Genomic DNA, 23,196 nt, shown 5'->3' with positions numbered 1-23,196 from the left:
TTATAGCCATAAGTTTGTCTTGTGTGTTTTAATGTTGTTGTTATATCATATGATATTCCTTATATGCCCTGCAGATTAAAACATTAGTAATTACAAGGCTCCATAATTATAATAAAATTTTTCTAAGGCCCAATTAATTATGCATGTGTTTTTGCCTATGAACAATTAGTCTTTTTCTCCTTCTCCAAATTGTCAACCTTTAAAGTGGATAATTTATCAGAAAATTACTGAAGGAAATTTAGTCGGAATTGTTTCTTCCAGATACGAGTTCACTGCATAACACGCTTTATTTTTAAGCTACCTTTAATTCCTAAAGTTGACCTTGTTAAATATCATGCCACTTGTACTTGGAACTTAATCATTTGCTACATCTAATCTTCTTTCATTTGATTATTTTGCAAACATAGTTCAATGTCCATGATCATACATTGTATAAATCGTAATTTTATTATGTAGAATTGTGGATCACTTCTATTGCTTTTTACTTGTTACTTGTACATTTAAGTTTCTCACTTTCTGCACATTCCTGATATTTCAAGACATTTAGCATTTATATAAAACATAAACTGATATCTTATTAGACATGTATGCCTATTGTGCTGCCTATTTTTCCTTTCTTGACCTAAAATGTTCTAAAGAATAAATGAGCAATAATTTTTTTCTTTTAAAATTTAACACTATTTTTTTCATAACGTGAAAATATCTCTTTGCAACTGCCCCCTAGTAAATAATAAATTAAATTTTAATATATCTAAATAGTTACACCCAGTTCACTGAATTTGTATTATGTGTTGAGCTGGCCTCAAGTCCTTTTGTTTTAACAACATATATAGTTATTTATTCCACCTTTCTGAACACCTGATAGTCAGCTTCTTTGCAAGGATCAGAGAGACAGAAGTAAATACTTTAGCCACTACTTTCAAGAATATAAAATTAAGCTGGGAGGGAGGTATTACTAGATTCTAAATTTCAAAGAAAGCTCCACTTGAGGGAACATGAAAATTATTTTTCACATCTTGCATTTCAAGTAATTTTAAAATAAGAGGAGAGTGTGTTTTTCACTTGAAACCACATTCTAGCAACTGATTTTTACTACTTAAGAAAATTAGGAAGCAACTGAATTTATATATAAGTGACCATAACTGACTTGGTAAATCAAATGATTGGATTCTGGGCTTTGAGATTCACTCATCAAAAGCAATTGGTTTGTGACCAAAAGCATTCTCTCTGTCCCATTTTAAAGAAATAGCTACAGAATCCTTTCATGTGAGGTCTAGGGGTAGGCCTACCTTTACTAGCAGGTTTTCTTTTAACTACCTTTTCCAAACTCTTTACTGTCCACTGCTGTTCTTTCTTGTCATCTAGCAGTAGACCTGTAAACTACAGAAATAAACCATTAACAGATTAAACACATTTCTGCTTCTCTCCTTTCTCCCTTGCTAAGTCATACAATATTGAAATCTAACTAATTTACTGGGAAAGTTTTGTTTTTCAAATCACCATAGTCAATGTTCTGTTTATTAAATAACTAATTATAATCACATATTATATTTCTTGATATTTGAAACTGGAGAATATGTATTGATTACTAATATGTAGAAAATGTTGAGAAAGAAAGAAATTGTAATAACACCTCCAAGAATTGTTTTTCACATTCTTTATAACCTTACTGGATCTTTCCAGTAAGTTATAAATAGTTGCAGGAAAATGTCATGTAGAATTTATCTTGATTTTGGATCACAAAATATTTTTTTGAGAACATGCAATATGTCTTTTTTTTTTTTTTTTTTTTTTGAGACAGAGTCTCACTCTGTTGCCCAGGCTAGAGTGAGTGCCGTGGCGTCAGCCTAGCTCACAGCAACCTCAAACTCCTGAGCTCAAGCGATCCTCCTGTCTCAGCCTCCCGAGTAGCTGGGACTACAGGCATGCGCCACCATGCCCGGCTAATTTTTTTTTTCTATATATTTTTAGCTGTCCATATAATTTCTTTCTATTTTTAGTAGAGGTGGGGTCTCGCTCTTTGCTCAGGCTGGTCTCGAACTCCTGAGCTCAAACGATCCGCCCACCTCGGCCTCCCAGAGTGCTAGGATTACAGGCGTGAGCCACCGCGCCCGGCCGCAATATGTCTTTTTTAAGTGAACACAAAGTTGATTTATTTTAAAACTTTACATTTCATAACTCAAGGACACTAACAATGACATAAAGAATACTCAAGGTGAGATTTACACAAAAATGAGACATTTTGATAGCTTAGAGAATATAAAATTAAAATTTTATCCCAGCAGTTATTCACATTTAAAGAGTTTAGATTTTTTTTGAACATCTGAATGTGGATCTAATTTTTAATACTGAAATTTATAAGCAATCTCTCATTTGGTCAAATGTTTATTCTTAGATGAATACTTATTTTACAGATCCGAGACCTGCTAAATTCTTTAAAAATATTCTCAGAGATCTTAAAATAATAGACTTTGTGTTGCTTTGTTTTCTGTAAGAAATGGGACAGAACATACCGTAAGCAATGAAGCTATTGCATTTCAATAAATGAGACCTTAGAGAGATTCTAAATTCTGTGGTTTTAAAAAAATCTTAATAATGTAGGTTTTATTGAGCTATCTTTTTTATTACCTGAACTTTACTATTGTTATATGCAACAATAAAATCTGACAGTTTACTTTTTGGGTCTAATTAGTATCTGTCTATAGGTTTAAATTAATGTGATTATTGATAAGAAAGACATAAAAATTCAAAGTTATTTTAAATATATCCCTCATATCATCTAGTAGTTATTTCATACAGTGGAGTTTGAAATAAATTCTGTGTCTGAACATGTGTATATATAAACTTGTGTATTGAGGTGAGTGTAAGCTTTAATCACTATATATAATCAGAAATATATGTCTACACCTAATGTGTGTATCATATCCCCTAACGTTAAAAAATTTAGAAAGTTTGACCATATTATTGCAGTTATAAATCTAAACTGATGTACTTATACATGATGACCACTATCTGCGTGTCAATTATCAGGATTAATTTTTTATGGACCTGGATATGTCTTTTTTCCTCCTTTCAACCCATTCCTAGTCTGTCTTCTTTCCTCCACTTTATATTCAGTCTTACCAGTCGCTCAACCCCAATCAAAATTTTTTAATTATCAGTTCACTATTAAGCCCACAAACACCATGTTTCAGATATGTTCAGAGACTGTGCCGAGGAGGTAGCAGTAAATTCTTCTTTCCTATGAAATTTCTTACATGAAAAAATTTTAGGTAAATTGCCATTTTTGATCCTTCCCCTGCTAACGTTATTGCTTATAAGTACTAAGTACAATTTTGATAAATCTGACACTCATATTCTTCCCAAAAAACATTACAGAAATGCACATATATGCCTTCGTTATTGGTACACATGGAAAACATTTGAAATTCAAATGTGTAAACATTTAATATACACATATTATAGGTATTGGGTTAACATTTATGTAAGTGTACTTTCAGTTTTTATATATAAAACAAATACATACATGATTTCATTGCAAATAAATTTGACTTTTCAAATATTCAACATTTTTTAAAATTAATAATTAAAGTTATAAGTATGCATAGTAGTGCACAGGTTATACAATTGGAGTCAATTAGTATATAATTATAATTTGATTCTAAAATTTTCTATGTAAGAATGCCCATTTATTATGCTTGATGTAAGTCAAAAATAGAGGAAGGAAAATTCCAAAGCAGTTTCAACGACGTACAGTTGGACTTATAATTATTCATTTATATTAAGCAAAATATATTATGCAAAAAGAAACCATGTACTTTTGAATCTGGAGATATTTTATCTATCTTTTAGATACATTAAAAAAGTATTTTAAATGTAATGTGGTATACTTGCACTAAGAATTGTGAAATAAAATCTTAGAATGATATATGGTTTTAGCAATAAGTATGGATTTAGATACCAATATAGTAATAAAGTATATTTGAGCCTGGTTTTCAATAATAGCCAACATTATGCATGATGATATTTTCAGTATGTAGTAATATATTAAGAAATATCCCTAGTCATGTAACATTATCTTAAAATATTTAAATTTAATATTAATATGACATTAGAAGCATTAAGAGCTTGAAATAATCAGTTATGAAATTACCTAAATGAAATATTATTATTTATGTTTTTATTGGCCCTTATGTGTTTTGATTTCACTCAGTGAATAATGATGTAGGATTATAATGGTCATGCCTAAATGCATAATTGTATGTGATTTATTCTGGTTAATATATGTAAGGCATAGTGTTATATCCTTTAAACAATCTTCCAAATTAGGTAGGTTTTCTCATGTTTTAAAAATGTATTTTCTTTCTTTCTTCCTTATTCCTGATCTTTCTTTTTAATTATCTCTTTCTCTCCCTTTCTGTATCTCCCCTTTCTTTTTCTACCTTTCTCTCTGTCTCCCATCTCTTTCTTTCTCTCTCTTTCTCTCTCTCTCCTCCTCCCTCTCTCTCATTTATCTAGCCAGAAATAAATACAATATATTTCTTCTATTATTTTTGTCTTAATCATTTGTAAGTTTTAAAATCCTAGCATTTGTAGTGGTATGGAAATATGTCATAAAAACTTCAACAATTCTAATATATTAAGTAGGTGGCTCAAATTTATATACTTAAAGTGATTAAATGATTAGATATACAAATATTACACAAATAGCCCTTGAAATGATTACAGTGTAAGTTGAAATTGGTTGTAAGTCATTTCCAGATAAGTTATGTCATAAACAAAATAAAGAGTATTATTTCATCTTTAAATCTTGATAGTTAATATTTAGAAGATATAACCACAGTAAATTTTAGGATTTAACTAATGGAAAATAACTCTTTCTAATGGCTTATTAATATGTTCTCTTACAAATTGTCATCTAAATTGGAGTATTATTTTAGGTTTAACTTTAAATACAAAGAGGTAGTATTCTCTCTGTTGATTGTATCATACTTAAAAACTTGATGAACACATAAGGATTATTCAAGTATATAACCATAATCTCACTTTTATCTAAGACAAAAAAGTCTTCAGTTTAAATCTAATTTAATTTTTTTGAAATAAAGATGAAGATGAGAATTTAATATCAATACTTTGTTTCTCAAATACCTTTAGTTTTGTTGTATTATCTTAAATTATGTACCCAATAAAGATTTTTAGCAATAATCCTCCAGTACTCACAACTATTAACTAATCTCCACATCTAAAATATCTGCCAGTAAATGTTAAAAATAGAGTAAAACATTATATAACATCTATTTTAGCTAATATTTAGTAAAGTGAAAAAAATATCTAAGGAATGTAAAAAATATATATGCTTACGAGTTCTATTAGTGTATCTGAGAGGGTATTAGCTGTATCTCTTTTCCTTTGTTGGTGGATTATTTTTTACCTACTTTCTTAAGCATACATTCATTGACGTAGAATTAAATTTTATTTTAAGTGTGAACCAATCCAATTGTTGTATTAAGTCTAGGTATATTGCAAATTTTCTTAATTTGTGTATGTTCAAATTAAATTCAGTTATTCACCATTCCATTTTAGATAATAAAAATATAAAATCCCACATGGCAAAGAATGCATAATATTAAGACATGACCTCTTTTAAGAAATTATACTGTTTATTTTTATTCTATGTATGTACTAAATGGGAACTATGAAAAAAATCTCCTAGCTAATCTTATTTTTCCTAAAATTAAGTAATTAAAACTATTGTTTTATATAACACACAATTCATTAACTTCGTTCAAGAATATATTTATCTCACATATTACTTTGATTTTATGTATAATGCTTCTGTTTTAAAGTGACTATTTCTGATCATTTTAATTGCATTTGTTTTCATCATAGCTTATTTTCTTGAAAAAATGTACATGTTGTAAGTGTATTGTCTTTGATATCATCTTATTTAAGACCCCCAACATAATATCCAACACTATGTGTAATCCTATGCATGTGTTTCATAGTATATTAAATGTCATTTTATTTTCTGTAGCTCTGTGTCTCCATTGTTGTAATAAAGAAAACTGAGGAAAACCTTTGTTATATGTGTTTTCTTTATTACTGGAACAACCTTTTTTGTCCTTGTTGTGTGTTTTCATTTCTAACTTGATCAGATTTAATATTTCAAAAATTATTTACTTCATCAGGAACTGGAAACTAATTGAGTAATTTCAATTTTGTATAACCAATACATCATCTGCAGACTCATAACAATTTATCGTGTTTGTAGACATAACTTAGAAATAATATCAAATATTGTTACTTTCTTTGTAATCTAGTTCTAGGGCATTATTACAATCTTTGATCACTAACGGAGGTCAAAATGATCATATGCTATTTTAACAAAACACATGGACATAATTAATAATTTCAATAATGTAGAGATTCTTAAGAGGTCTCCATTGCTAACAAAAGTTCATGAGCGCAAACATAAATGCTTAAAGTGTTTTTTCACCAATTCCTTTGGTTCCTGCATTATTATAATTTACTTTGGTTTGAGCACCATGAGAACACAGTTGCAGAAAATTATTTACATCCCGTGTTTATCCACTGCCAAGGTTTTAAACAAAAATAATAGGTTTGGAAACTTATGAATAATAATTACAAAAACAAAAGCAGTTTCTCTTTGGACATCAACTATATCACTGTGAAGAATGCCCTAAATGCAATGCTTCATTCACTCTTCATAAAATTCCTCTGAAATAAATATCATTTCTCCCATATTCTCAATAAGAATAGTGAGGCCTAGAGAAGTTCAATAACTTACACAGAGAAAAGTCACAAGTAGAAACACTTATTACTTTGTTAGTTCTATATTCCTCTACTATTCTGGGCAATTATGAAGAAACAAAAGAGATTTGAAGAAATCTGGAAATATTCTAACCCTATTCTGTTTTTTTATATCAACAAACTGAGGACCAGAGAAACCAAATAGTCATTGACACAGTCAAGCGTCTTGGACTCTCAGGTTTCCTCCTTTTTTTGGATCAAATTACATTGACATTAGTAAATCTGTGGCCTATAAGTTATGTTGTCAACCTAGTTCTTTTGCTTTCTTCTTGATTGGCCAACAGAGAATACTGTGCAGCAGAGGGGAGGCCATGCACACACAAACCACAGTTTCTTCCAGTAATCATAATATTCTCTTAATCAGCTGCTATCTTTCTCACTCAAACTTTTACATACAGCCACTTCCCATGATCAATGTAAATAAACACACAGTTTATGGTTTTAAATGAATATCAAATTAAATTTTAATCACTTCCTTGTTTTTACACTGTTTCTGAAAACATCTTTTAAAATGACTTATTTACCTTGTTGGTAGAAATAGGTAATTTTCTATTACTATAAATGCCAGGTTTTATTTACTATCTGCTAAAAGTAAAATAGATATTTGCATCTCGATGTCTATTCTTTCATTTCAAGAAATCAAAAGTTTCAATTCTTATAATTTGCATAGCAGCTATGTTGCTTGCTTCTCTACTGATTTCTTTTTTTAATACTACAAAGAGAAATATAAAATATTTAAAAATGAATATTAATAAGGGATTTTATTTTTCATTTTAAATATTATTAAAAGTAAAAATCATCTTTTCAAATTGGCATTTCTATTTTAAAGAGGTTTGAGCAAGAAGCTTCAATTTGCTATTGTTTCTATATTATTTGTCAAAAGCTGCATTGGATGATCATTGCATGGAATGTTAAATGCAAAACTACTTGAGGTTTCTGAAAAATGACCAGAAAAATATTCTGCTTCTTAGTTTTTGTTGGTGAAAACCAGAAAAGTTTACATGGAATTTTTATATAGTAGCCTGTGATTTTTTTTTTTTTTTCCTTTGAATGGTTCAGTTATGCAGGAAGGATTATTTACAGGGAGAAATATTTCACTAAAGCAAGAAATGGTATAGTTCATTGACGGGTTCCATCATTCAAAAATAGGAGGCTAAAAACATGTAAGACATGTATGTTTGTTACTCATCACTTAATATATGCTCTTTTTTTTTCTTAGTTATTACAGGTGATAAAAGAGTGAACATTATTTTTATAAACATCTTCAATCAATTCAGGCATATTATTCATTCCCATGCAGGTCTGAAAATATTACCACTGCATTTTTTTCTTTTAGAAAAACTTTATTTTTCGACAATTTTAGGCTCAGAGCAAGATTGAGGGAAGTTAAGAAGAGTTCCCATGTACCTCCTAACCACGTTAGGTACAGCCTCCCCCATTATTAATATCCAACACCAGAGTGATACCTTTATTACAGTTAATGAATCCACAGTGACACATCATAATCACCCAAAGTGCATGGATCAGAGTTCCCTCTTGATGTTGTATATTCTGTAGGTTTGGAAAATTTATGATGACGTGTAAACCACCATTATAGTTCCATCCAGAATAGTTGGAGTGCTCCAAAAACCATCTGTACTCTACCTACTTATCCTTTTCTCTCCTTCTAGTCCCTGGTAACCACTGATCTTTTTGCTATCTCCATAGATTTGCCTTTTCCAGAATGTCATACAGTTGGAATTATTCATTATGTAACCTTCTCAGATTGGCTTCTTTCATTTATTAACATACATTTAAAGTTTCTGCATGTCTTTTCATAGTTTGCTCATTTATTTTTAGCACTGAATAATATTCCATTGTCTGGATGTACAATAGTTTATTTACCCATTCACTCATTGAAAGATGTCTTGGTTGCTTCTAGCCATTGTATTTTTAAAATAAATTGAAAATCTATACGTCTATTTTATAACTCATAAAATGTACTAATTCGGATTAAGTATATTATAGTAGATGTTTATATGAACCTGCATCGTTAAAATGTGTAGTTTTAATATGGTATATTTGGTTTGTTTGGTATAACTCTAAGTAGAAATTGAAATTTCTAACACACAATACAATGAATATCTAAAACTGAAAATTTTGTAAAACCTAATATGTTATCATACATTCCTAGGAAAATAATAATACTTGCCATTCATATATTTGTTCACATTTTTCATTTATTCTGCTACATGTTTAGAAAAGTTATAAGTCTGACAGATAAGTAAGAATTTCATATTAAAATATATTAAATAATTTTGAATTTCAAAAGCACATTCTAAAATACCAATTGGAGTACAATGCAATATAAGTATTTTCAATTTTATAATATAGTATTTAAGAAAAAATTAATTTGCACAAAGAAGATTTATCATCTACTTTCTGTATATTGGACTGCTTTTTAATATTAACAGAAAAATAAAACTGGTCAAGTAATGGTTGAACCAAAGACCTAATATTTATTTAGTTCTTTCGCACTGGCCAAGATCTGTTTTGATCACATTAATTCAGATCTATGAAGTTCCTTTCCAACTAAATGAAAACTTTACTGTTTTATGGAAAGTAAATAAAACACATTGATGAATACAAACTGAATACATATCATCAGACTTAAACAGTATATGGAAAAACTATAGAGCTAGTGAGGTAAGAATATACTTCAAAAATAGCAGTTTGGTAGACAAAACATATAAAAGTATTTTATATGCTCTTTTATGCCATTTTTTTGGAGAGGGTTTGGTGGCAAAATGGTCTCAGATCCAACATACGTAACAATTTGAAATGTCAATGTCAGTAAGAGACTAGATATTCTGTTGTGCGAGGACTTTAGATATTTCAAAATTTCCCATGATTTATACTTGTGTGAGATTTATCAAAACAACATTTTAAAATATGCAGTTCTAAAGTTTTCAGTAATTTGAAACATTTATTACAAAAGAGCTATTATCTCCAATTTTGTTTTTCGCCAAGACTTTTTTCAAAATTAGTACAGTTAATTATCTTTAATTCTCTTTCTTATGTTAAAATCTCCATTACTTTAAAGGATACCAAGAGTTTGACAAGTTTCCATCAACATTTCCATAGAAACATAACAACTTCATATTTTAATCATTCAATTTTTACATAAGATTGTTTTAAAAAGATAGATACCAAAAACTTAAGGAAGATTGTGTAGAAGCAGGGTGAATATGATGGACCACTTGAAATGTCATTTCAATTAAAAGTACATAGAATAGTTATATATCATTATAAAAATATGCATTATATCATTTTATAGTATTATTTTATTCTTCTATTTTAAAAATATATTAATGTAAATTAATCATGTATTATTATTTCAACCACTAATCACATATAAGAGACTGAACCCAACTACTTCCTCAGCTCTTCAATCCAAACATCAACAAGGGAATTACCATGTCTATACAGAGTTTGGATATGGGCATGGAACAGGAGGAGAGGTAGACTGGACCCACATTTGACAGGTACTGCCCTGGCCCAGGCCTCCCCTAGGTCTCTTCTAATCATCCTCAATAGATTTTATATCCTTTTCTGTGCAGTCCCTAATGGCTCCCTACTATCTTTGGGAAAAAAAATTCATAATTCCTAGTTTGTTGGTGCTGTTATTTATTCCTTATTTTTTTATTTATTTATTTTTTTTTGGTTACCTTACTTCTTAGTTAATATATTCACTTACAAGTTCCATTCTTTTTAACCTTATTATCCATCACCTAACCAAACTCAACCCCCACCAATCACCTATAATATCAGGTTTATTATCTCTGATTCCTGCTAAATTCAAAATATAGCATATATTTTCATATTTTTTGTTGTTGTTCACCCCATTTTCTGACTGAAATGTAACTCCCACATTGAATGGAAAGCTGGTTCTTATTCTTGAAAACCATTCAAACATATTTTCTATTATGTGTGATCATTGGTCACTAACTTATGTGTGTCTCCCACCTATCTGCTCAGGTCACATTATTTTTTGGCAAAAAGAAAACAATCACACAGCATTCTAGTTTCTAAATGATATATCTTAATAACTCTTCCCAGTACATTATAACACCCCAGATAAAAGAGTCATTTGCCTTATTCTTACTCTATCCTCACAACTGCTTCATATAACTGTTTAATAACACTGTGATACATTAAAGGATGATTACATATTTTGACCTATTTTTACATGGGCAAAAATATCATTGTTGTAATATCAAAGGGCTAGAAAATATTTTCAGAAAATATTTCATTTATAATTTCGCCTTTGTAAACAAACATGTATAGGAAAAGTTACCCTTAGAAAAAAGTGTAAAGTTTTACAAACTTATCTGCCATTTATACAGTATACATGATTATAATTCCCTTCCCATTACTAAACAAAATATTCTCAATTAGTTACTTCATGCCTTAAATCAGAAATTAAGGAAAAAAAATAATTAAAAGAGTATGGTTTATTACTGCTACTTTTTTACCCCTCCTTCTCCCAAATAATACTTCTTAGTAGTGAGAATTGATTTGAAGGAAAATTTTAGGTTGTTATTGACTTTATCATACAATTACTTATAAATGTAACAGAACATTTCCACAAAACATTCAAAATGACTAGAGAATGGAGAGGTGGTAAAAAATAAGTGATAGAAAATTCAATCTTCTCCAAAAAAAGGAGAGTTTGTGAAAAACAAAGTTGTTAGTAAGCAATAAAATTTCTACATCAATAAGGAAATTGACATACCTCTATGGAGTATGGAAATGGCCATGGAATAAGAGAGGGGGAATTACATCCTAATTGCATCAAGATTAACTAAGTAAACATAAAATGGTAAAAAGAAAAGAAATTACCACTTCATTAAAATGTACCAAAAATACCCTAAGGATGTAAAACATATAAATATCAACACTAGTTTTTATTTATATATTAAGGAGTATTGGCCGGGCGCGGTGGCTCACGCCTGTAATCCTAGCACTCTGGGAGGCCGAGGAGGGCGGATCGTTTGAGCTCAGGAGTTCGAGACCAGACTGAGCAAGAGCGAGACCCCACCTCTACTAAAAATAGAAAGAAATTATATGGACAGCTAAAAATATATATAGAAAAAATTAGCCGGGCATGGTGGCGCATGCCTGTAGTCCCAGCTACTCGGGAGGCTGAGACAGGAGGATCGCTTGAGCCCAGGAGTTTGAGGTTGCTGTGAGCTAGGCTGACGCCACGGCACTCACTCTAGCCTGGGCAACAGAGTGAGACTCTGTCTCAAAAAAAAAATAAATAAATAAAGGAGTATTGAAAAATTATTGGTAAATTTTACTTACAATTTTTAAAATCTGAAGTTTTCAAATTCCCCAAATAATATGTAGATGCTGCCAATACTATTATCAAGAATAAGAAAGTTAGAAAATCACATATAATGAGCATCCACAAAAGTGTATTCACCCTTAACATAAACTTTTGAGATTTGTTTCTATATACATAAAGAGCTTTAATGAACTCAATACATATTCATTTGAAAACAGAGCATATTACTATTGCATGATTTTAAAATTGAAAATCCCTCAGACTGGTCACAAAAAATCTATGAACTGGTGTAATTTCATATAATTAATTACTTTTTCATGATTGTAACTCAATTTTTATTTTTAATATTTTTAAACTTTTTCGAGTTTTTTATGCCAAGACTCCTTTTCCAGAATGTAATCCCTTAAAAAACGATCTGTAGTTTTCTCTTTACTGATATCAATACTCTATCCACAGCCATCACAGATAGTACTGGCATTACATATGTCTTTTCTTTAAATTGTTATTTGAAAAATGCATGAGATTGCATGTTGTAGTCACATCATTTTCATTCAATTAGTTCTGTAAGCAGTTGTATATCTGAAAAACATAAACTTGAGTGAACTTAAAAAGTTGTTAATAAATGCATTTTGTCAGGATGTTGAAAGATGTAAATGTCTTTTGCTCACTTTAAATGGTGTTTTTATTTTTTTCTTGCTGATTTGTTTGAGTTCTTTGTAGATTATGGATATTAGCCCTTTATTGGATGTAGTTTGCTAATATTTTCTCCCACTCTGTAAGCTATTTGCTCTGTTGATTATTTCCTTAGCTATGTAGAAGCTTTTTAATTTAATCAAGTACCATTTATTTTTGTTGTTGCTGTAATTGCCTTTGGTGTCTTGGTCATAAATTCTTTGGCTAGAAAAGTTTTCTACATATCTAGAAATTTTTCTACATTTTTGTTTAGAATTCTTATGGTTTCCTGCCTTATATTTAAGTCTTTTATCCATCTTGAATCATTTTTTTGTGAGTGGTAAGAGATAAGGATCCTGTATCATTCTTCTATATGTGGCTATCCAATTTTCTCAGCATCATTTATTGAACCCACTCAAAGTGATTTACAGATTCAATGCAGTCCCCATCACAATACCAATGTCATATTTCACAGATCTAGAAAATATAATTCTATGCTTCATTTGGAAACAGAAAAGAGCCTTAATCTGAACAGACAAAGCAATCTTAAGCAAAAAGAACAAATCTGGAGGCATCACATTACCAGACTTCAAATTATACTACAAGGCTATAGTAACCAAAACAGTATGGTATTGGCACAAAAACAGAGATATAGACAAGTGGAACAAAACAGAGAACCCAGATATAAAATCATCTATATACAGCCAACTGGTCTTTGACAGATGTAAATTATTATTATTTTTTTAATCTCATAAATACCATGAGCTATCCAAAAAGGAACCAAGACTTGACAGAGTAAAAGATGAGAACACAAATGAAGAACAGTTTTTATTTTTGGGAGGTGATTTTGATCCACTTTTTAATAATCTTGTGAAAGTTTTAATATTATTTGCTTCTTCAGTGAAGATGAATTTATCTAAAATATTGAGCAAAATAACAGTAACAATAACAAAAACTACTGTTGAACTAGAGAAAAAATAAATTATAGAAGAAAATATCAAAAATATTACAATATATTCTTAAATGAAACGGAGCAAAAGTCAATGTCACATGTAAGTGACAATAAGAGCATTACTGATAGTTATATGGCTTTCATTCATTTTAACATCAATCTTACAAAGTTCAAGAAAGATTTTTAAACTGACATTTAGGAATAAGGAAATGATCAAAAAGAAAGTTTACTACATAGGAAATGAAAAAATAAAAAATGAAATGGTATTGAAATACAAAATTTATTTAATTCTGGTCACAGTAAAATGCGTACCTAAAACAAGGAGAATAGAAATGATTTTAAGCATCAGGGCTTAGTAAAATAAAATGTAAAATAAAAGCATACATTTCCCAATTATTTTTATGCATCATTATTCAGGACTGTTAGCAATGTTCAATGCACTTGCTAAAATCTAGGAAGGTTTTGGGTAAAAGTGGAGGAGATCTAATTTTTTTTTAAAAGATATTATATAAAAATGAAAAATAACAAGAATTTACTATAAATAAAATTTTTTCAGTGTAATAGGTATAATAATCAAAATAATAGCATATTTGTATAATGCTTTGGAATTTACAAAGAATTTTTATATATGCTTCTAAATGTATGTCTCTATACAATATATATAGATATAGATATAAAATTATATAAGAAGATATATAATTTAGAATCTATATGATTCTATTTTTGTTATGATATAGGGGTTTCTGTGTATACACTTTATCAATAGTGAAACTGAGAGTAAAACAACTATTATTTAGGTATTTCCAATTGTAGTGTATGGGTCACAAAGTGGGGAACAACATAATCCACTGTAGAGATAAAAAATATTAAAATCTCTAATAAAATTTGTTACCTCATTTTTCTTTTTATGCTTTATAATGTGCACGAATATTTTAATGTATAAATATAAAAATTTAAAATAATTAATATTGCTAGCACAAAGAAATGGTAAATGCATGCGGTAATACATACCCCAATTACCCTGATTTGATCATTACACGTTGTCTGTATCAAAACATCACATTTCCTCCATAAAGATATACAACTGTTATGTATACATAATAATTTAAAATAAAATTTAGATATACATATATATATTACCAGTTCATAATTAAAAATATAACACATATCTTGAGATAGTATATTCAATTTTTTTCTAGGTGTAGGGGGGAAGAAAGAAAAGAGGTGGAGAAGAAGAATAATATATCCAATCATGGCTTCTGTAGAGTTTGCTGTTTATTTATTTTTGAATGAATGGCAAATGATATTTCTAAATATCCTTGCTGATGCAATTTGCAATGATTTCCTCCTTTTTTTCCAATTGATACAGTTAAAGAGTTATTGACTAGACATTGGAAACCTCAGAAGTTCAAATATTTGTCTCAAACAGGGAAACTAAATGTGAATGAAAATTGAATGGATCCATCCATTCATGGATACACACGAGGCAGCAGAAATGGAGGAGGCACCCTGTCATGATACAGAAGAGAAATATGGTGTTTAGAAAATTAGAACTAGTGTTACGTTGTGCTCAGATTTAATATCAGTGGTTTCATATGTAAGTCAGTGAATTTTATAATGTGTGAATCAAACTTTTTTTCTCTTATTTATTTGTGATTGCAATAACTGCAAATGTGATTTGAAAGTCACATTGTTTCAAATATAGAAAAATTGACATTTTGCAATAGTATTTTCTTAAGACCTATAAATATATAAAGATAACATTTATCCTTCTATTTTTGATTATCCACTTATTTTAACCGAGAGAAGGCTATTAAATTCCAAACACAAATCTTAACTAATTTAAACTATTTGGTTATAAGATTTCTGATGAGCATGTCCAGTTTTCCCTATAGGGAATAGAAAGTCTTATTGATATATAATAAGACATTTCTCTATAAAACTCCATAAAGTTAAGGAATATTATTTTCTTTCTTGACAAGGGGCTTATCTCAAGAAATATAAAGACTGCCACTTGGTCTATATTGGAAGAATATTGTGATTACACTTCATTCTCAATATCACCACCATTTTTAAAGTTGTGAAACATTAAATATTTTAAAATTTCTTTTCAAATAGGATTTTGCTGACCTAAAGAGTCTAGTTTCTACATTGATTGGCTCTTTGTACTTTCTGCTACACATTATTTAGCTCTTTGTACTACATTTTGGTATTTTATTTTTTGAGGCAATCCTAGGGAAAATATCACAAAAATAAATTTATCAATTTAAGGAAATTTCCAAGTCTATAAGAAACAGATAATCTTGACAAACAGCTTGTCTAACATAAAACAAAAAAACTTTGTAAAATCCTTAAGTATGGTAGCTGGTTTCTAAATTAGTATAACATATTTTCCTTTAAAAGTATGTATTATCTTAGAGTGTGTCTTCTGTAATGCAAAGATATTATCATCATGCTAGCAAAAGTTCTTACTATTAACAGTATACTCTTGCTAATATAAACATCCCTTTTTTTCTTTTGTTGTGTCTCTGGAATTCAATGAATAAAATAACAATTTGGGAATTTATAATGTTTCATAAGTAAATATAGACTTAAGTTGATATGTAATAAGCCTAAAGAATTATGCTAGTTCTTAATTTTTTATTTTAATTATTATATGTACATAATTGAATATGTTTGTGGGATACATGTGATGTTTTGATACAGACATACAATACATCATAATCAAAACAAAGTAATTGGGTGTTCACTACTTCAAGCGTTATGATTTCTTTATGTTAGGCACATTCCAATTCCTCTGTTTCAGTTATTTTCAAGCATACCATAACTTCTTATTGACTATAGTCAATTAAATTCTATTATAGTACATTTCAGGGAACCCCTCCAGTTCTACACTCGTTTAGTGTGTACTCAATGAATGTTTGTGACGTATAAATGGATTCATGGTCCTTTTATTTATTTATTTTTTTCCTCACTATGTAGCCACAAAAGTCTTTAGACAATCTGGGTGTTTTATTTACACAATAGATGGAGCTGAAAGATGCCTCCTCCACATTTTTGCATACCAGATATGCAACAGGGAGAGCACTATTTGACTACATTGTTGTGATTTTTAACTAATTGCCCTTATAGTTTATACCAAAGTCAAATATGACAAACAACAATGATGCTTATTTTACTTCGGTGATTTACAAATCTGTTCAAATACAAATCAGCAATATTTTAAGAAACATCAATATGAACTCCAACTTAGAAAATAAATTTTCTAGAAATTGGTAAATGAGAATAATTAGGTACCCTCCAAATTTTTTTAAAAAGAATATATTCACTAGAGGAAAACCTTTTCACTGCCTGAAGTATTTTATGAGAAAAAATTTTTTTCTAGTTATTACGTTTGATTATTTTGTTTTAAGTAAATATAATGTTTTCAACATTTTGTCATCTTCTTTTAAGTATTCCTCAAACCATTTCGAACTGAAGTTGTTGAAACTTTGGATTATATACATGCCTCTCAAGAATACCTTTTGTGTATGTTTTATAACAGATAATTTCTAAAAATATTTTTCAGAACTCTTAAGAACAGTTATTTATTGTCTTAATTTTCTATCAAGGTATAACATTTATTTAATTGCAGTATGAATTCTGGACTAATTAAATGATTCAAGTTCTGAGGTAATATTTGTAAGAGTATGTTTTAAAATATTCTGAACTTAAAATTCACTTTCATAAGATTGCATAACAGTATTGATGAATTAATTTTCTATTGATCTTTATCTAAAAAGCAAACCAAAACATTCTCTATGATTACATCACCAGGTAAAATTCCAATAAGTTTCAGGGGATTTTTTCATCCTACTTATTTTCTCTCACCTCTTTCTGCATAGGGCATATACATGCAGATATTTGCTATAGATGAATGCCAAGATTTCCTATACAGCAGTTGATGTTTGGAAGTCTGTGCCTTCTAAAGGAAAAACATGTAATCATGAGTCAAGAACATTTACCTCTAATGTGGGAAGATATGGTATATAGCAATGTCATGCTGAACACCAGACAGGGTTTTTTAATGCTGTGGTCCTAACCCCCCGGGGCCATGGACTGGTACTACCAGGTAGTGGCCTGTTAGCAACTGGGCTGCACAATTGCGCACAGCAGGAGATGAGTAGCGGGCAAGTAAGGGAAGCTTCATCTGTCTTTACAGTCCTACAGCAGCTCCTGCCATGGGTCATATGGCCACAAAAGCTCCACCTCCTGTAAGATCAGCAGCAACACTGTCTTCTCAAAGAAGCACAAACTCTACCGTAAACTGCACATGTGAGGCATCTAGTTTGCACACTCCTTATGAGAATCTAATGACTGATGATCTGTGGTAGAGCAGAGGTGGTGATACCAGTGCTGGGGAGTGGCTGCAAATACAGATTACCATTAGCAGAGAAGTTTGACTGCACAAAAAATATAATGCACTTGAATCATCCCAAAACCATCAAAACCCCACCCCACCCTGGGTCTTTGGAAAAATTGTCTTCCATGAAACCGATCCCTGATGCCAAAATGGTTGGGGACCATTGTTTTAATATCTTCTCTTTACCTTTCATATGTTTAACTTACTTACTAATGGCTTCCAGAAATATTTCTTATGAAAAGTCTGGAAGCAACAATCAATCTCCATTTTATAAGCCTTTGAAAATTTTTCTCCATGTCTTTATTGCACTTTTCCAAGTTTTGCAATTAATTTTCAATGTACTTGGAGAAGATTATATGTACACATAGAAAAAGTTAAAATATTAAACTATTATTCAAGGAATCAAAAAGCAAGGTTGGTTTTATGAATCTACTAGAATATTAGTTTTTGAAAAACTAATATTATCAAATATATCAAATTTCATGGAAAATTATTTCAGTGTTTTGGTAGTGACTTAATTTCTGCAACAGAAATATGAAAGACATTTATGGTAGTCCACCCCATCCACAGGGGATATGTTCCAAGACCCCCAGTGGATGCCTGAAATCATAGACAGTACTGAACCCTGTATATACTATTTTTTCCTAAACATACATGCCTTTGAAAAAGTGTACATTATAAATTAGTCATAGTAAGAGATTAACAATAATAACTAATACTAAAATGGGACAATTTCAATAATATTCTAGCATCACTGTGATTACACTTTAGGTACAATAAGGGTTACTTGAACACAAGCATTGCAAGACTGTGACAGTCAATCTGATAACAGAGACCATCCTAAGTGACTAATGGGGTGGGTAGCATAGAAAGTGTGGATAATGCTGTACAAAAGGAAGATTCACGTCCTGAGTGGGACAGAGCAAGAGGGCACAAGATTTCATTGCACTAATGAGAATGTCATGCAGTTTAAAATTTATGAATTGTTTCTTTCTGGAATTTTTCATTTAATATTTTCAGACTGCAGCTGATCATGAGTAACTGAAATTGCACAAAGTGAATGTGCAACTGCTACGTATAACAAATTTAAATTGAACTCAGATTTTTTTATCTTAATACTTTGATGTTATATTTTATGAAAATTAGAATGCATTTACATAAAGATCTAGGGAAATAGATTTAGTAAACCAATTTCCAATTTTCATAAGGTTGGAGAAATGCAGCCGAGAGGGAGGGTTTTAGAAACTCAGTCTGATTCTCATATTTGTTTTCAATAATAAAATATGAACCAAAGATAGAGGTAAACTTTTTTGCTTCCTAAATTATTTATTCTTATTCATTTCTAATATAAATCCCATTTTTCATAAGAATAATTCAAAATGATCACTAAAAAGAAAGCTTAAAGCAGAGATATAAGTTAGATAAATAATTTACATGTACCTCATTTACATAGCTTTCAAATAGTTGTTGCTTCACTAATAGTAAAGGTAAATGACTATTGGAATTTTTCTATAAGAATAATATATTTATGATATGTTTATTATATTATATTATACTTTATCCCTATCTTTTCATTATTTGATTGTGAATATATAATGTAAAATGTTGGCTCTAGCACAGGTATAAAAAGTATAAAACCTAGAGTTAAGTAGTGCTTCATTTGTGCGGGTCTAATTTTAAAGGTCATTGGGTGACTTTGATCAATGATCTCTCTGAACATCAATTTCTCATCTGTAAAGTAGATCTCATAATATAGTTTTCCCACATAATGGATTTGTCATAAAAATTGCTACATAAAGTATATGTGTGAGTATTCTGGAAAGCTAATAAAGAAAAAATGAATTTAAAATCCTTTAAATAATTATGTATGTTCAGTTTCAATTTGTTAAATAATTAACTGTAATTAACTTACAAAGAAGGAATTTTTTGTACATTATTGAGAAAATAAATCATTGCTAGTATCCAAATCCCAATGATTTTATTTTATATATAGTTACAGTTTTATTTTTTGAAAAATACAAAGTAGAAATAAACTTTTTATGCTGGAGTAAACTTGTGGCAGAAATAAATAATAAAAACATTAGAAAATTGAGCTTTCATAGTTATTGTAGTCTAACCTCATAGGATATGAGAAAGTATAAACATTTAAATCCATTATTAATCTTAAATTTATATGTATAAAAAACATAACTTTCAAAAGACAACTTAATTAAATATTTATAATATAAACCTATGTGGTATCCACTCCTATCTTCTGCAATGACAAAAATATATTTACTTTCTCATAAAAATAACTTTAAGCAACCTTCACAAATTTTAATCATAAGTTTAAATGGTTTCATTTTATTTTATCTAGAAAAGGTTATGGTTATTTTAGCATCTATATTTCTTCACTATAGATGCTTTACAAATATAATTTCTCTAGGAGCTTTTTCTGAAAATGGAACTGAAGCAAATCAAAATACTGGTTTAATGCTAAAAAGATAATGAATCAAATATTTATAATTTCAAAGTTAACTAACTAAAGCCTGAATTATTTTTTAAAAAAGTGATTATATTGAATTGTGCTGCCATAAACATTCGGGTGCAGACGTCTTTATTATAGAATGTCTTTTGTTCTTTTGGGTAGTTGCCTAATAGTGCTATTGCTGGATCGAATGGTATTATTCTTCAGGGATTAGGGGGTTGGAGATGGGTCAACTCACAACTAATGGACGCGGTGAGCGTTGTAGATTGGGAAAGGTACGCCTCAAATCATGGTTTGGGTGTGGCAAGCTCATAACATGTAACCAAAATGTTTGTACCCCCATAATATCCTGAAATAAAGAAATTTTTTTAAAAAATTTTTTAAATTAAAAAAGTGATTATATTCTCAAGAGAATAATCATTACTTAATAAAAGAAACCCACCTCAGATTGCTGATGTAGAGATATGTTTATAAAATCATTTAACATTTAATTTTGGATGATCTATGGTTTTCTACAAAACATTGTTTCTCTAGAATTTTTTCATAGTAAAATATTAATAATTATCAATACTAATTAAATTTTTACTTTGTGCTGGGCAGTTAAGTGCTAGGGGTGTTAGTATTAATGCTTTACCATATTCTCAATAATCTTCTCAGCAACCCGGTGCCCTAGATTGTGGCTGTCATTGTTATCATAACTGTCCCTGTTTTAATAAAAGGGAATCTCACTCTTAGAGAAATTAGATGGCTTACCCCAAGGACATATAACAGTAAGTGATGAAAATAGGATTTTCTGACTCCTAATGGCAGTGCATTTAAGTACAAAGCAAAACTCTTTACGCTTTGGAAAGGTAAATGGGAATTTGTATAATGAGCCAGATACATTATCATTGATCTGTAGGATTTATTGCCTACAATTATGTCTGCATGTGAGAGGAACCCAAATGAAGTAGGAGAGCAGTGACAAGTTCAAACCATAGGATCATTAAGTCAGTGTATCCACAGAGGATAAAGCCCAATTATGTAGGTATGTTTCCACTCCGTTTTTCTGAGCTTTGATTGTTGAAGCGTGTGCAGCGTATACAAAATCATTACATGTAAATTTTGAAGAAGATATTGTAGTTTTACATATAATCAGAGGTGTTCCACAGGTAAGTTGTCTTCATTATATTGTAATAATAGATTCAGGAAAGGATCATTTATATTTCTAAATAGATAATAGAAGAAAATATATACGATGATTTATTTTTAAATTGATAACAGAAATCCTAATTTGCTTGATATATTATTTTTATAGCATGTGGCATTAGTGCTTTTTTTACATCATTCATAGAGATACACCTTTGAAAAATTAGTAAATAATCATTAGCCTCTCACTGTCCATTTGTTTATTGGGATTCTGCAAAAGGAAAAATGAAGATGCTAAATCCCCATGGCTGAAAAATACTATTCTTTCTCTAGCCATTTCTTAAAGTGGGTTCATGTGATAAGATAATAGCCTTGTGGAAAATCAATAATTTCTCTGGACATTAGTTAAACAATTTTCTTAAACTATCACCATCTAAGTAGCATAGTAAAATTTAGTAGAGGAAGGAGATTCTGAAAATGGCATGAAAAAATTTATTTTTCATCTCACACTACTGTGTGTTTATTACCTGGTTTTCTTTATCATAAACAAAAGAATCATAATAAAAATTATTCTTTGCTTGGACATGTAAGTTCTAAATTTGTTGATTCAGGGCTTACGGAATTCTCATTTGCCATATCAGGGAGATACTGTAGAAGTACATTTATGTTCCAACACAGGTGAACCACAATATTGCCTTGGTAAAAATCCAGGCTACTATGTCTCCAACAGCGTGATTTTTCCTAGTCTAGCTGCAAGCTCCAAAAGTATTAAGAAATGTAAATAACTTATATCTATTTCCTGGAAAAATAAAATAAATGTAGACATGAGACTCAGTTGTTCTACAGAACAATAAAAATTCAGGCAGATCTGACTTGTTCAAGGTCGACCTGCTAGTGGTAGATTTAGGATGAGACCAGTTATTCTGATTGCTTTGAATTAGTATTTCTTCAAGTCATTATTAAAATATTAAGCTTAAGTTTAAAAATATGACTTAGGAATACTTTGCTTTACATATGCATATTTTCAAAACCGGTTTTCTCAAAAATCAAATTTATATCTGTACATGTGTCTGTCACTTGTGTTCCACATCAGTTACATAGAAAATATTCCATGGTGATGCTGAATAATAAATGTATTTTACTATTAAAAAATAATTATAACTTTATAATGTTATGTAAGCAAATTTTAACATGTGTTGACAGTAATTTTGAATGTCTGTGAAATTATGTTATCTCTCTTTTTCCTCTAGATAACACAATATAACCAGTTTAATTTATTTCTTTCCATTATCCTTATTTTTTATGTATACTGTTAACAGTTGTATAGTCTATCCCCATATTAAACTGCAAACATATAACAACTGATTCATTGTTATTACTAAGTGCCCTCTTACCATTTCTAATTTATCAATCAG

General features: G+C 29.7%; 1 protein-coding gene across 1 annotated transcript in view; it reads left to right on the top strand.

Annotated features, from left to right (window-relative positions):
* The window catches only part of NCAM2 (neural cell adhesion molecule 2), a 325,026-nt gene that overhangs the window by 260,856 nt on the left and 40,974 nt on the right, over positions 1–23,196 (top strand). The gene's annotated exons all lie outside the window — the stretch shown is intronic.

This window comes from Eulemur rufifrons, chromosome 7, assembly GCF_041146395.1.
Source record: "Eulemur rufifrons isolate Redbay chromosome 7, OSU_ERuf_1, whole genome shotgun sequence".
Taxonomy (NCBI): Eukaryota; Metazoa; Chordata; class Mammalia; order Primates; family Lemuridae; genus Eulemur; species Eulemur rufifrons.
The sequence above is the reverse complement of the archived record's forward strand: the minus strand, read 5'-3'. Positions and strand labels throughout refer to the sequence as shown.